Consider the following 16,707-nt stretch of genomic DNA (forward strand, 5'->3'; position numbering starts at 1 on the left):
TGGTCCGCCTCTTGGCTTGGTTGTGTTGGGCTTTGTGCTGTGGGGCCCTTCTTTGCTTCGGGTCCTTTTTTTGGTCCCTGCTGGGGTCCTTTCCTGGCTGCTCCTTCTCTTGGGCTTTGTCCCGGTCCTGGGTTGGTCTTCGGTCCTTTCTAGGTCCGCTCCCTTTCTGTTGGCTGTGGCGCTGGTTCCGTTGTGTGGGCTCTGGGCTTCCTCCCTCTGGTTCTCCTTTCTCGGGGAGGTCTGGCTGTGGTTGGCTGTTGTGCCTTTCCTGTGCCCCTTCCTGGTTGGGGGTTCCTTATTGCCTCTCATTTTGGGTCCTGGTGGTGCGGTGTTGTGTGCCTCCTGGCTGGCTGGCTTGCCTGTTCTGCGGCTGGTTTCTTGGGGTTGGGCTGTGGGCCTTGTTGTTGGCCTTCTGCCTTTGGGGTTTCGCCTTCGGTGGTTCGGTGGTGTCTCCCTTTTTCCTCCTGGGGTCGGTTCCTCCTTTCCGGTACTGGGGTTTTGGTATCCCTGGTTCCGTGTGGGCCTTTGTTGTCTTTCTTGGTTGCACCCTGGTTTTTGCCAGGTCTGTTTTTGGGTTGGGCTTTTTGCTCTCCCTGACCTCTGTTGTGGAGGTTGCTGGTTTTTTGTCCGGGTGCCTCCTGCTTTGGGGGTTATCCCCGGTCTTGGTCGTTTCTGGGGCGCCGGATTCTTCTCCCGGTTGGTTGGCCTTTTGGGTGCTTCTTCTCTTCGGAGTCTCTGCGGGGGTTGGCCTTTGGTCGGTCCTGCCCTGTGGCCTGGTTCCTCTGTGGGTCCCTGTTGCTGCCCTCTTTTCGGTTCTGCTGGGGGCTTCCGCTGCTGTGTTGGGGCAGTCCCTCTGCTTTGTTCCTTCCTGGTCCTTCGGCTCGTCCGCCCTGTGCGGGCTGTTCTTTTCTGCCCTTGTCCTTTGGGCTGAGTTGGCCTGTTGGTCCCTGGTTGTTTGGCGGCCTGGGTCCGGGGGCTTCGCCCTGGGGGTTTCTCGCTGGTTGGTTGCCCTTTCCAGGCTCCGTTCTCTGTTGGGGTGCGCACTCTTCTCCTGGGCTTCACTTGGCCGTGGGGGGGGCTTGGTTTTGGGCCCTCTGCTTGCTCCCTTGGGGGCTTGGCTCTGCTTTTGTGCCTCCCTTCTGGCTTGCCTGGTTGGTGGTTCTTGTTTTCGTGGCTGTCCCCTTATGGCCTTTGGGGTCTTGGTTCGGGCCTGTGGGGTTCTGTTGTTTTTTGGTCTGGTGCCCTTGTTGTTGGTGGGGTCCCGGAAGGCCAGGTTCTCTGCTTTGGTATTCCCCATATTTTAAGGAATGGGACGAGGTCAGGAGGGACCTGGGGGTAATTTCCTATTACCCCCAGGTCCCTTATGTCCTCGGCCCATTCATTACTAATGGAGATTACTATCTCCTGACAGAAAATAAAAACAAGAGGAATGCTGGGATATACCTACTGCCCCTCCCCCCGGGAGTATAAAGGTAGTACCTACCCAGCAGACCTCCTGTTCTTTTTTTCTGTCTTCGACAGAATGACTGATGGATGCTGTGATTGCTGATCGAGGCTGCACCGGCTCCTGCTGGGCTTGAGTGGCGTGCTGTGCTCGTCTGGATCCTCCTGCCCGGCTGCCTGGCTTCTCGGGCAGGGGTGTGGTTCCTGTTGTGTCTCCCCCCCGGCCTGCCGGGCTTGCTGGGGGGGATTGACTTCCTTGCAGCCGTTCTTCCGGGTTTCCGGCCCTTTGCGGCTGGTGCGCCGCCTCCCGGTTCCTTCCGGGTCGCTGAGCGCGTCTCCCCGTGCCTGGCCGGGTGGGAGACGCGCTGCGCTGGTGTTTCTTTTCCGGATCCGGCTGTTGGTGTGGGGGCCTTTCTGGAGCTGCTCGGGCCCCCGCTCCGGGTGAGTCCCGCTTTGCGGTGTTCTTTTGCTCCCCCTGTCCGAGTGTGGTTTCCTGTTCACCGCTGCAGCCGGGGCTTGTCGGGCGGCTGCAGCGTGTCTAGCCGGTTGCTCTGTTTTCTGATGTGCTGAGCTGCTGGCTTTGTGTCTCTCTCCCTGCAGGTTTTGCTCTCCTGCCTCAGATGTCTCGTGGCGGCCACTGCGGAGTCCAGCCTGTGGTGGCGGAGTTTCTCAGGAGTAATTAGGGGTGCCTATGCAGGATGCCTCGGGTGCCTCATGCCTGCCAATGCTGTGTCCTGCCTGGTGATGCGGCGTTTTTCGGGCGTTTTTCTTGGGGTGCCTGTGCAACTTGCCTCGGATGTCTCCTGCCTGCCGATGCTGTCTCCTGCCTGGTGTTGCGGCGTTTTTCTCGGCTGTTTGCTTGTGGTGCCTGTGCCTGTAACGTTCCTGCACGGGCTGCCGGCTTTTCCACTTTTTCTTCCGGGACCATTGTGTATTTGGTGTGAGGGAGCGAGGCTGCCGCTGTGGCCTGCCGGGGTGCGTGGTGCTCGGTCTCCGGCTGCAGTGCCCTGCCATAGGAGGTTGTCAGGTCCGTGGGAATTCGAGCCCAAGACCTGCCGAGGCGGGGTATCGTACCCTGGACCCCCATCCTGTACTTTGCTGTTGTCCTTGTGCTGGATTTGCCCATCCTCTTGAGTTGGTCGTGTTGGCGGGGTTTCCTGTATGTTGCCACTCTCTGCTCCCGACGTCGGTGTGATGTTGGCCTGTGGCTTTCTGTCCAGGGTGCACACTGTACAGTTGTTTGCTTTGTCCTGCCTCCCTTTTTGTGATTATGCACTGTTGGGAGCGCGTTTGCTGCGTCAGTTGCGTGGCTGCTGGGCCGATGCTGTCCCTTGCTCTCTTCTTGGGGGGGGGGGGGGCTCATCTGTGGTGGGGCTGCACTGTCCCTGCCGCTCTGCCCTTCGACTCGCCGCGCTTCTTGGTGGGGCGCTGGGCTTTGGGTCTCGGTTTCTGGGGTGTGTGCGCTGCTGCCTGCCGTGGCCTGTTCTTTGGCCCCTGTTTTGTTATGGGTCTGGTGGCTCTGTGATCCTCTTCCCTTCTGGGTGTGGGGTTTCCTTGACCTTCCTTGTGTTGGTTGGCGCTTTGCCCTCTGTAGGTCCTCCGGTCCCCTGTGCGGCGTTTGGTTGGCCTCCGCTCTGGCGGTTTGAGCCTCTGTTTGGTATCGGGGCTTGATAGTGGGCTCTGTGCTTCCTTCCCTTTTGGGATTTCCTGCTGCTGCTGTTTCGGGGGTCCGCGCTCCCTTCGGCTGACCCCGGTTCTCCGGGGGTGGACGTTCCGTGGGTCTGTTCCCTTGGTTCTCTTCTTCGAGGGTTCCCCTGCTCTTGGCGCTCTGGGGGTGTTTGCCCTTTCTGTTTCTGGCTTGGGTTCCGGTCGCCTCTGTGGTGGCTGGTTCTTTTTACTGCTCCTGCCTTTGCTTGCTCGTGGGTTCCCTGTGTGGTTGGGGTTTCCCTGCCTGCTGGTTTGAGCCTTGCCCTCTGGTGCTCTGGTGCCGGTGTCTCTTCTTTTCGGCGGCCTGTTTGGGTTGCCTTCTGATCCGGCTCTCTGCCCCGTCTGGTGCTGGGTCGTTGTTCCTGCTTCTTGGGCCGCTGCACGGTGGGTCCTGTGGGCTCCCCTCGTTCAGGTTGGCCTGCCGTCCTGTTCTTCCTCGGTGGTCTTGCCTCCTCTGCGGGCTGGCTGTTGTGGCCTCTGCCCTGCTTGGGGATCCTGCCCTTCGGGGTTCCTGGCCCTGTCCCTCCTTTGCCTTGGCTGCACCTGGTTCCTCTCGTGGGTGCCGTTGGTTCTTTGGGGTGCTCTCTCCCCTCTGCCTCTGCTTGGGTGGCTTTTTGGCTGCCTTGGGTGCGGCGGTTCTGCTCCTCCCGGCCTGCTCCTGTTGTCGGGCGTGGTGCGTTGTGGGGGCCTGCTTGGTCCTTCTGGTGCTGTGGCCTTCCCTTTGCTGGATGTTTCCTGGCGTCCCCTCCTGTGTCGGCTGTATTGGCTGCCTGGGGTCTCCTGGCGACTGCGGGGTCCTGTCCTGCCTCCTTGTCTCGGGGTTGGTGTGTGGTCCCCGCGCTCCGCTGTCTGCTCGGTCGCTTGGTCTGGCCTGGTGGTTTTCTGCCTGGCCGCCTGGAGCGGTGGGGTGCGATTGGCTTCTTCCTGTGGGTTTCTCCACTGCCTCTTCTGGTTTTGGTGGTGGTGCGGGGTGGCCGTTGTTGTTGCCTCTCCTGGGCCTGTGGATTCTTATCTCACTGGATGTCTGCTGGGTCTGCCTCCCGGCCTGCCGGGCTTGCTGGGTGGCATGGCTTCCTCCTGGCCGGTGTTCCGGGTTCTCGGCCCTTCGGGGCGGGGGCACCGTCTCCCCGTTTCTTCGGCGTCGCTCTGCGCGTCTCCCCGTTGCTTGGCCGTGTGGGAGGCGCGCTGCGCTGGTTGCTGTGGCCTGCGTTTGCTTCTGCTTGGCTTTCGGCCGTGGCTTTCTGTGGTGGCCTGTTGCCTTGGGCTTCCTCCCTGTTGGCTCCTGTTCTGGGCTGGTCTGCCTTCTGTTTGTGCGTCCTGCTCTGGGTTGCCTGGTTGTGCTCTTTCTGCGGTCCTTGACTGCCGGGTGGAGTGTCTTCTGGGAGTTTCATGGGTGGCTTGGCGCTTCTTTGCGGGTGCCCTGTTTGCCTGTGGGGTGTCTGGTCCCTGCGTCGTGGGGTTCCGGTTGCTTATGGTTGTGGTGTGTTCCGGTCTGGTTCTTGTTTCTGGCCGTCACACTGTTGCCTTCTTGTTTGCCCTTCTTGCCTCTTCTGGGGTTCGTTGGGGCTTCGGCGGGGCTGTTGGCTCTCGGGCCTGTGCTCTGTTGGGGTCTTGCCCTCTTTGTCCTTCCCTTGTTTTGGGTTGGTTCTGCGGGTTGCTTTGGCTTCGGCTTGGGCTTCCTGCCTGTATCCCTGGTTGCGGCTTTTGCCGTGCGGGGTTCGTCCCCTGTGCTGGCCCTGCCTTGGGTCTTGCCGGGCTGTGGGTTGTGGTTTGCTTGTGCTTTCCTCCCTGGCTGCGGTTGCTTCTGTGAGGTCCTCTGGGGTGGTTTTGCCTCTGTCTCTCTGGCCTCTGGGTTTCTGCCCCGGCCCTTTGCTTGGGCTGTTTGGGGTCTTTGTGCCTGGCCTTTTTTTTGGTTTGGCTTGGCTTGGCTGTGGTTGTTGTGTCCTTCGTGGTTCCCTTGCTGTTGTGTTGGGTCCTCCGGGTCCTTGGCCCGTCCGGTTGCTCTCCTGCTTTGGTGTTCAGGTTTGCCTTCTTCGGGCTGTTGTTTCCTGCTCCCGTTTCCTCCGCTTTGGCTGGAGTTCTGTTTTGGGGTTCCTGGGGTTCCTTCGGTTCCCTTTCCTCTTTTTCCGGGTCTCTTGTCCCGGTTGGTTGCCCTTGTTGGTTGTTCCTGCTCGGGTTTCCTGGAGGTGCGGGTTCCCTTTGCCTTGTGTCCTCGTCTTGCGGGACCTGGTGGCTTGGCTTCCTCGGGTTTGCTCTTCGTTCCCTGGTGTCTGGGTTTTCTCTCTTTCCCTGGCCTTGGGCTCGGTCTTGCCTTTCGGGTCGGGTTCTGGTGGGCTTCCGCTGTTATTCTTGGTTGGGCCTTTGGTTCCTCTGGTCCACTTGTCTCCTGCCGGTTCTGGCGTGGGTTGTCTTCTCCTGCCCGTTTCTGGCTTTTTGGCCTGGTGGTTCATGGCCTTTCTCTTCGTTTGGCCTCTCTTCTGCTGTTGTCCCCTTGCCTGTGGTGTCTTGGGTGTCTGTGTTCACCCTGTCGCTGGTTGGCTGTCGGGTGTTCCTGCGGTGGGTTGGTTGGCCTCTGTGGTGGCCGGTCTGGTCGTCTGGCTGTGCGCCCTTGCTCTTGTTGGGTGTCTGCTGGTCTGGTAGGGGTCCCTCTTGTCGGGGGCTCTGCCTGGGGTTTCCCCGGTTCTTCCTTTTTCCTTCTGCGGTTGCTGCCTTGGTGTGGTTTCCTGGGTTGGCTTCTGTTGGGTTGGGAAGGCCGGCTTTTTACTGCTTTGGTATTTCTCCATTAGTAATGAATGGGCCGAGGACATAAGGGACCTGGGGGTAATGCTACATTACTTACCGGTAATCCTCATTACTCCTGGTCCCGTTGTCCTCGGCCCATTCATACGCCCCTCCCTCCCTCCCGGGCGGCCGGCCTTCCTGTCTGGGCTTGTTCGTACAGGAGGTCTGCTGGGTAGGTACTACCTTTATACTCCCGGGGGGAGGGGCAGTAGGTATATCCCAGCATTCCTCTTGTTTTTATTTTCTGTCAGGAGATAGTAATCTCCATTAGTAATGAATGGGCCGAGGACAACGGGACCAGGAGTAATGAGGATTACCGGTAAGTAATGTAGCATTACTTACCGGTAATCTTCATGGTCCCATTGACCTTGTCCCATTCCTTACTTCCCTCCCTCCCTCCCTTGCGGCCGGCCTTCCTGCTGTTGGCTTGGTGTTTTCAGGCTGCATGCTCCTTTTCTTTTTTCTGTCGTGGAGATGATCATCTCCATATTTTAAGGAGTGGGACGAGGTCAACGGGACCAGGAGTAATGAAGATTACCGGTAAGTAATAGGACATTATGTTCATTTAAATCTGTGTGTTGATATTACACATATATTTTTAACTATATTATTTTGGGTTTTGTTAAAATGCCTCTTCACATGCTAGGATAGAGTAGACACTAAAATGTTCTGTTTGTGGATTGATGATAGAGGTCAGTGAATGGATCAGGTATGCCCTTAATACACATCTGCATACAGGAATTTGATGATCGAAGAGCCATCAGAGTCATGTAGAAGAACATATATTGCAGCAGGGAAGGACAACCTACACTCTCCTGTATCTAAGTGTGCTCACCACAGAAACCACAAGGAATACCAGTCATTCTGAAAAGCTGTTTAGTAAGCAATCAGAATAAAGCAAAAACTTAAGAAAAGGTATGTCAGAATTTACCAGCAAAGTGATATTGTAGCCACTCTCACTGTCAGTCCAAACAATCGCTCCTGATTTAAGGTCCTTAATGAATTGTGTCTCCTGTTGCACAGCTAGTATCCAGCTGTGAGTGTTCAATCCTCTGAATCAGTTTTCATACCACTTCTCCCATGAAATTGGTTCACAAGTAATTATCTGGCAATCCTATTGTTTATTAATGAGTGCATAACATCTTATTACAGCTCATAATGATGTTAGCGCCATGGAATTTTGGGGTTATGGCTCACTTTCTTAGAGGTGCACACAACGTAACTCTACAACTCACTCGATGGCCTTCTCCCCACACTCAACTATGGAGCCCTTTAGAAACTTCCACCCTCGTGTTTAAATCCCCTTGAACTAAGGAGAGATATCTGTGACATTAGACCAATCCCTCTGCTAGGAAAACCAAGCAAACCAGGTCAAAATCATTTTATATGAGACCCCGCTAGTATGGATGTATGTCGTTACTACGCATGCTTTTACAACGCATGCCTTTACCACGCAGGTTTTACAACGCAAGTCGTTACAACAACTTGCGTTGGGGGGGCGCTGGATAGTGAATAGTTTAATTCACTATCCCAACTCCAGTCCCCGTGGATAGTAGGGAAGGTTTTGGATAGTAAATTAAACTGTTCCCTATCCTACAGCGCCTCCCAGCGCAAGTCGTTGTAACGACTTGCATTGTAAAAAATGTGTGGTAAAGGTACTGCGTGGTAAAAGTTGTGTTGTAAACGCTGTTTCCCGCTAGTACAACTGAGCGTTGTGATGTTCCAATCGCTGCTTCCTCTTCCTTTTATGTTTCCCCACTGAATTTTACTTATTTTCCCCCTTCCCCTACCCTAAGGACAATTACAAAACTCCCACAACCGTCTTAAGAAGGAATTATTAAAAATCAAACTAGAAAATAAATAGCCTCAATGATGGCATGATCTCTAACTATTGACCACTACTGAGTACGGAAATGTGTCTTATAAAACAACCACAATTTGTATATGTAAACAATTTCATGGTTATTTAAAAATGTAAGACTAATGCTATGTATTGATCATGTGGATTATATCCATGTTATTGGAAGATATAGTGGCGATGTTATTTTGTATTTATGTTGTTCCTTTATAAAATAAATTCTCCTAATAAAAAATATTTGAAATCAAAAAAACAAAATAGAGAGCCAACCAACAAAAGGCGAATATCTGGGACCAGTTCATCCACCCCTGCATTAAACACGTTTTGATTCTGGCACAATTTCAAGTCTCATCCTGTATGAATTATTTTTGTTATTTTCTGAAAATCAAAGGACTCATTTACAGTTATGCAGTAATAGGGAGTTTTATTAAAAATGAACCTAGTCTATCTAAACTCATATGTGCATCATTAACATGCAATTGATATTGAACAGAAAAGAGATCTAAAAATGTGCAATTTGTTTTAGATACTTATACTTATTCATACTAGGTCTCACATTCACCTAATGCAGCTTTGCTTTACAAGTAGCTTGAATATATATGCTAAAAATTATCATAAAATATTTAAATCGTTGACCTTTCCATGACCATGCCTTTAATGAACTGCTTCACATAACTCTGCAAAACATTTCTAATTAATAATAGTAATGTTTTTAAATGGTTGCTGAGAAATGTTATTGTTAGATGGAATTATAAAAATGATCACATACGAAGGTGATGCTTGAATAGAGATGTTGACCTCTTTGACATATTTTTCTTCATATAATACCAGAAGATGCAGCGGTACGGAATTATCACTAAATTACAGCTAATGTTTACATTTGGCTTAGTTTATTGTTTAGTTTGTCCGCCGTCGATACGGATTTAGGTCCGGCCGCCTATGAGGCGACCTCCCCACAATCCTAACCACGATGCGACCGTCACCACAGTGGTCGCATCACCTATATTTTGCATTGTGGCAGGAATACTGTCAGCAGCCCCGCCACACTGCAAAACAGAGGGTGCAGACACATCCCTGCACTACGTTTCAGGCACCATGTAGTGCCTGCCACATGGGCCAGGGATATGGGTGCCCCCCAGGGTACATGTCTCTACACCCAGGGCTTAAGGGGGGGACCGCTACGGGCCCAAAAATGCGTTACCACCATTTGTTTTGCTACCATTTGTACGCCGCAAAACAAACGGAGGAAAGGGATTTCATAATCCCTTCAGCAGTGCCTGAAAGGCACCATCACAATGCGAGCCAATGTTTTAGTTCAGACAGGCGGATGGAAAAGGAACACGTGTTGGAACTGTGGCAGTGGGTCTTTATGCCCGCCACGCTTCACCAACGATTCCCCCTACCATCACAATATAGCGGGGAAAAACTTCAGTACGATGGTGGAGGGTCCTCAATCGAACAGCTGGTGGTGACGGGTCATCTGCCATCGTAATGACCCCCTTTTCTAAACACGTTATGAAAACTGTTTGCTGTTCATTGTCTCGTACATAGGAAAGGAAGGAGCGAGCATGCTGTCAGAATTTCAAAAGTTGTTTGGATAAAAAGAGAAGAAGACACAACATGGACTGCAACATGTCTTTCAACTGTGCATTTTAGTGTGTGTTTCACGAATAGGTTAACACATTTCACCCTTATTCTTTTTCCATACATCATTTCCCCATCCACTCCTAAGGCTGAATGCTGAAGGATTATTGCTGAATGCAAAAAGATAATTTGCCACCCTTCTGAACCATATTATTGATTGCAGTTGCTACTCATACTGCATAATAATTTTTCCCTATTGCTTTAAAACTCTGGTGAGTTTCAATGAACTTTTTATGGGTAGTTCTGCTTTTCTTTATTAACTGAGTTTGAACTTCACATTCTACCTCACTCTTGCCCCTCAAACTGGAACTCTTCATGGGTCCATACTGGCACCCTTTTGCCCCATTTTTAGAATAGGGATTATTTTCTTATTGAAATGCACATGATGCATTATTATAATTTTGATCTAACCATATTTTATTATCTATTCTGTTAACTGACTGAGATTTGAACTAATTGAATAAAAGAGACTTACAAAGGCATGAATTAAAATAATACCTTTAAAAATAACTCAAACTCTCATTCTTAACTGAACTTAGAAATAACCATTGTGATTATTATTTATGTGATGATTTGCTTCTCATTCTCAAATATGCTGCCCATGGTCTGTCACATATTTTGATCAAGGAGAAGGGAAATGGGGAAAAAAAGTGAAACATGGGCCAGGATCAGCTCTGTGTGTGAGAAAGAGGATAAACCATATTATCATGTTGCCTGGTGGCTACTTGATACTAAGGAATGGACAAGAAGTAAATTAGGAGTAATGTGGCAATAACATTTAGGGGCTCATTACAATGTCGTTCATAAAGCCTCCGACTGCTAGTCGGATGCTTCTGAACGTGGTCGGAGGTTTTCCGACCGACTCTGTCAGTATGTGGTCTGACCGCCTGATTACGTTGTTGGTGGTTGGAAGGTAAGCTGGCCAGTCATTCGACTCGGTTCCGAACGGCTCTCTGGGTCTCCGAGTTGGTAAGAACTGCAGCGTAACCCCCTATGGACGGCATTTACGCCGTCAGGATTACGATGTCGGTTTCAACAGCATTTCCGTGCCTGCCTTTCCGACACAGAAAGGCTGTTGTAAAGCAACTTTGGGAGTCCTTAGCAGGGCCCCCTTGCTTATGCGGCCTACGGTTGGTGGTTGAGGGGGTACCTAGGGTACCCACCTGTAAAACACTGCACACGCTGCAGGGTTTTACACACACACCCAGTTCTCTATAGGAACCTCTACTACAGCTGGTTTACAGCTGTAACACCATCTACCATAGGGAACAGTGGGAATCCACCCGAACAGTGTTCAGTAGTATCATTATCAGGTGGTCGGAACTGCCGACCTCAGGACGATCAGTCCTGAGTCCGAGACTGTGTCGGTCGGAGGATTTGCAACTGACATCATAATGAGCCTCTTAATGTTGCTGGTCTCATATCTGAGCATCCTTCAAGCCTGTTCAAGATTACTTACAATTCTATTCATTTCTTCTAATACATAATTGAACCATTTTCATAACTGATCTGCAATATGCTCCCCCAAAAGATGGTGGTACCATATGAAGTGTTGTTGAGGTGATGGTATAGAGCAAATTCAAAATTTCAATCAGAGTTTGTGCAGGGAGTTTTTTTCATTGCATTTCACTGTAAATTTAGTTGGACTCGAGATTATTTATTTTACCAAATGGGCAAACTGTGGTTTTTAGAGTTGAAATGTTGCTGTTTAGGAGTGAGTTTAGGAACTTTAATATGAGAGTGTACAAAGGAATGGTTGGACCAAGATGAGAAGGTGACTTGGAGATTCTTTAACATCAAATTTTATGCAAGATGGGGCCAAATGTATGACCGATCTTGGGTATAGACAAGCCTAAATTTTTCCACAGATAGACTGAAATCGTCTATGATTAAAACAACATTAGACATGGGATTGTAGATGTAGTATTAGGTAGGGTGTCTTACTGGAAGGACATACTGTAGCCTGCTGCTCTGTAGATTGTATCCAGGATTATAGAAAAACTGGCATTAAATGAGCATGGGATTGCTAAGGATTGCAATGATGTATTTGTGATTGCAGGGATTTTAATGCAATCGAGTGAGAAATGGTGGAATGTAATTAGCTTTTTCTTATTGTATTTTTCGGTTTTTACTTTTTATGTTGTTGACGTGTTAATTTTTAGTTTTACATTTTTAGATTTTTTATAATAAAATATTTGTATGAACGTATCTTTTTATAATTATGTAAAACAAAATCTTCTGTGTAATATTTTATTTGATTTATTTTAGTTCAATTTCAATATATTTCTATTTTTTAAATTTGTATGATGTCTAATTTTTTTGAATATGATGTAACACAAGTTGATTGCTACTTAACAAATAAATTAAAAAATAACATATTTTCTTAATTATTATCATTGGATTTAAATAATTGTAATATATTTATCAGTTTTAATTCAAGGTATTTTTGTAATTTGTGAATTATTTTACATTGGGAGTTTTAAATGTATGTAATTTATTTTTGTAATCTGAAAAAAAAAATTATTTTTGAACTGTAATGTTGATTAGTTAATTCTAGGTGTTAACATACTTTTATTTTAGGTTTTCAGATAATTCCAATGGATTTCCTTGATGTATTCTTTTCAGTGTAATGTTGAATTTTATTTTGGAAGAGTATTTCATTTTTAAATCTAAATGTACAGCACATTCCTCATGTTGCTATGTTTTTGAGTGGGAAATAGTAAACTTTATCCACACAATCTCATACACTTTTCCCGGTGTCCTGACCTCAGGACACCCCCACGCCGCACAGCCCTCCAGCTGCAGGCGCCCCCTCGCTGCTTCTCGTTCACCCTTCCGCCGCTGCCCAAACCTGTGCCTCACTGTACTTCGTTTGTATCTCCCCCTTCTGTGCCTCATCGTTTTTCGTTAATATTTCTCCCACCTGTGCCTCTTTGTATTTCGTTTTTGCATTTCTCCCTTCTGTGCCTTATTGTACTTCGTTCTTTTACCTCCCCCATCTGTGCCTTCATCCCTGCTTCATAGTAGTGTTGGAATCGTAGTGTCTCTCAGCGATTCTGCCGGTATTGCTACCCTGCTGTGAGCTCCCCTCCGCCCCCCACTTCCCGCCGCTGCACCCTCACGGCCCCACCCCCTTTCACTTCTGTATCCCCGTTGGCTGCCCCGCTCCCGTCTCCCAGCTTCTCCTCCCTCCCACTTCGCCTTATATGGAGCCCGCGCGCAGCGGACACACGCAGCGGGCGCGCCGATTGTGCGCCAAAGGCAAGCCCGTCCGCGCCTGGACCGCGCCCAGCGCCAGAACCCCTGGATACCAACGATGCCAGACCTCACGACGGACCTACGACGCCGCCACCCTCATCGAACTGAACACCGGACGGAACCCCACCTGCTACTGAGCCACCCCGAAACACACCCATGGACCCTTCACTTGCCAAGCCTGCAAGTTCAACTGCCACCGGACCGGCACCGCACCCAACAGGCCAAGCACCATCAGCAAACACCTCATGTGCATCCTGCTCAACACCCGCTCTGTCCACAGACACGCCGTGGAACTCTTTAACCTGCTCGACACAACATCACCAGACGTCGCCTTCCTTACAGAAACCTGGATGAACGCCTCCTCAGCGCCCGACATCGCCATCCCGGACAGATACAAGATCATCCAGAGAGACCGCGTCAACTAGACCGGAGGAGGCATCGCCATCGTCCACAGGAACACCATCCACATCTCGACTAACTGCAACAACAACTTCACCGCCGTTGAACACCTCCACTTCTAGATACACACCGACCCCAAGACGACCCTCAGAGGCACCCTCATCTACAGACCCCCTGGACCACGCACACAATTCAGCTAAGACATCGCAGACTTCATCAGCCTGCACCCCCTCTGCTCCATGGACTACATCCTCCTAGGAGACCTCAACTTCCACCTGGAGAACAACAACGACAGGAACACCGCCGCCCTGCTTGACAACCTTGCTAACCTCGGACTCCGGCAACTGGTGAACACCCCCACCCACTACGCCGGCCACACGCTTGACCCAGTCTTCTCCGCCAGCAAGCACATCTCCTTCAGCCACTCCACCGGACTTCACTGGACCGATCACAGCAGCGTCCACTTCAGCTTCAGTAGAAACACGACCCTCCACCACCCACAACAGGTGCCTCGCCGAAGCTGGAGCAAGATCACCTCCGAGCAGCTCACCACCTCCCTCAGCCAGAACCCGCCCTCCAGCACAACAGACCCCGATGAAGCAGCCAGCACCCTCACACAATGGCTGACCACCTGCGCCAAGGAAATCGCACCACTAAAGAACCCTCCGAACAGACCCAGCAGCAAGAAAACCCCCTGGTTCACCGACGAACTCAAGGACTCCAAGAAGAATTGCTGCACCCTTGAGAAAGCCTGGCGCCATGCCCAGACCACAGACAGCATGACCGCGCTCAAGCACGCCACCCGCAGGCACCACCAGCTGATCCGCACCACCAAGAAGACAGCATTCAAAGAACGACTGGACAACAAAGCCCACGACAGCAAGAAACTCCTTAGCATCCTCAAAGAGCTCTCCAACCCCAGCGCCGGAAACAACGACATCACTCCTTCACAAGACCTCTGCGACTCACTCACCTTGTTCTTCCATCGCAAGATCGCCGACATACACAACAGCTTCGGCGCACCAACCATGCAACCAACCATCAAAACAACGCCCCCCACCACCACCCTCTGCAACTGGACCCCGGTCAGCACCAAAGACACCACCTGCACAATGAACACCATCCACTCCGGATCACCTACCGACCCTTGCCCCACCACGTCTTCAACAAGGCCGACTCCATCATCGCACCTCACCTACGGGACATCATCAACACCTCCTTCCACACCGCCACATTCCCAGAGAGCTGGAAGCACGCCGAGCTCAGGGCCCTCCTGAAGAAACCAACAGCGGACCCCACCGACCTCAAGAACTTCCGCCCCATCTCGCTCTTCCCTTTTCCTGCCAAAGTCATCGATAAGACCGTCAACAGACAGCTCGCCGCCTTCCTCGAGAGGAATGGATCCCTCGACCCCTCGCAGTCCGGCTTCCGAGCCAACCACAGCACCGAGACCGCCCTGATCGCAGCCACCGATGATATCAGATCCCTGCTCGACAACGGGGAAACAGCAGCCCTCATCCTCCTGGACCTCTCCGCAGCGTTCGATACTGTCTGCCACCGCACCCTAGTACAGTGCTTCAGCAACATCTCGATTCTCGCCGGAAGAACCCAGAGAGTCCGCCTCCCCCCGTTCAGATCCGAGGCCACCGAAGTCATCTGCGGCGTACCACAAGGATCATCACTCAATCCAACCCTCTTCAATGTCTACATGAGCCCTCTCGCAACCATCGCACGCCAACACAACCTCAACATCATCTCCTACGCCGATGACACACAGCTGATCCTCTCCCTCACCAACGGCCCCGGCACCGCCAGAACCAGCCTACACGAAGGGATGAAAGACGTTGCCGAATGGATGAAGAACAGCCGCCTGAAACTGAACTCAGACAAGACAGAAGTCCTCATCCTGGGATCATCGCCCTCCGCCTGGTACGATTCCTGGTGGCCCCCTGCCCTGGGCTCCACTCCCAAGCCAACGGACCACGCACGCAACTTGGGCTTCATCCTGGACTACTCCCTCTCGATGACCAGATAAGTCAACGCCGTCTCCTCATCCTGCTTCAGTACCCTGCGCATGCTCCGCAAGATCTTCCCCTGGATCCCCACCGAGACCAGGAAGACGGTCACCCAGGCACTCGTCACCAGCTGACGGGACTACGGGAACACCCTCTACGCCGGAACCACAGCCAAACTACAGAAAAGACTCCAACGCATCCAGAACGCCTCCGCACGATTCATCCAGGACATCCCTTGACACAGCCACATCTCCGGCCACCTGAGAGACCTGCACTGGCTCCCCATTAACAAGAGGATCATGTTCAGGCTCCTCACCCATGCACACAAGGCTCTCCACGACCTGGGCCCCAAGTGCCTCAACAACCGCCTGACCTTCTACACGCCCACCCGCAAGCTACGATCAACCAGCCTCGCCCTCGCCACCGTACCACCCATCCGCAGAGCCAATACCGGAGGAAGATCCTTCTCCTACCTGGCAGCCAAGACCTGGAACTCCCTCCCCATCCACCGTCGTCTGACCCAGGACCATCTTTTCTTCAGGAAGCAACTCAAGACCTGGTTGTTCACGCAGTAACGTTCCCCCCCCCCCCACAGCGCCTTGAGACCCCTCCGGGTGAGTAGTGCGCTATACAAATGTCATGATTGATTGATTGAATGTGGTTAGGTTTGAAATGGGAGTATTAAATCTGAACCCTTTCAAAGTCTAACATTTGCCCCAATGTTTTGAGTGGGAATAGAAAATGTGCCCCCTCAAAGTACATTTTCCCCAACAGGTTAAAGTTTGGAGAGTAAATTGGAACACCCAACAATCTAACACTTTTTTCTAGCACATATTCCAATGTGGTTACTTGTGTAGTGGAAATAGTAAATTTTACCCCCCACCCCCTACAAGTCTAGCACATCCCCAACGTGGTGAAGTTTGGAGTTGGAATTGTAAATCTGAACCTCCCAAAGTCCAATACTTTCCCAGTATGGTTGAGTTTGGAGAGGCATTTATAAATTTGATCCCCCCCAAATTCCAACACTTTGTCTAATGCAGTAAACTTTGAATTTGGAACAGAATATCGGAATCCTTAAAGTCTTTCCCGAACATGGCTACATTTTATGGAGAAATTGTAAGTGTGCAATCCATACCTATTAATATTTGTTTGCACGCTTTGCACATTAAAAGTTGTAGTTATGTACATTATCAATTGTCTGTTTATTAATATAAGGCCTGATTCACAACATTTTAATTGGACTTTGTCAGGCAGTCAGCCAGTTCAAACTTTATTCGGTTTATATAAAAAATAGACAATAAAAGCATAACATCAGATTATCATAAAATAATAAAACATCATTATATTATAAACATTACATCAGAAAACAAAAAAAGTATATTGCTGTAATGGAAGTATATTAACTATATCAGAAAATCTGCTACTAAGACTGGCTAGACCAATGTTCAAAAATAAATATGTTCTTAATAATAATGGAATCATCCGCAGTATTACAAAATTAAAGTGCAGTAGCACAGTATAAGTCTAATAATGGAGAAGAATTTCAAACTTTCTAGACAACCATTATGGTCTCTTAACAGCACAAACTTTATACAAATGGAT

The sequence above is a fragment of the Lissotriton vulgaris genome, chromosome 4_1 (genome assembly GCF_964263255.1).
Source record: "Lissotriton vulgaris chromosome 4_1, aLisVul1.2, whole genome shotgun sequence".
Taxonomy (NCBI): Eukaryota; Metazoa; Chordata; class Amphibia; order Caudata; family Salamandridae; genus Lissotriton; species Lissotriton vulgaris.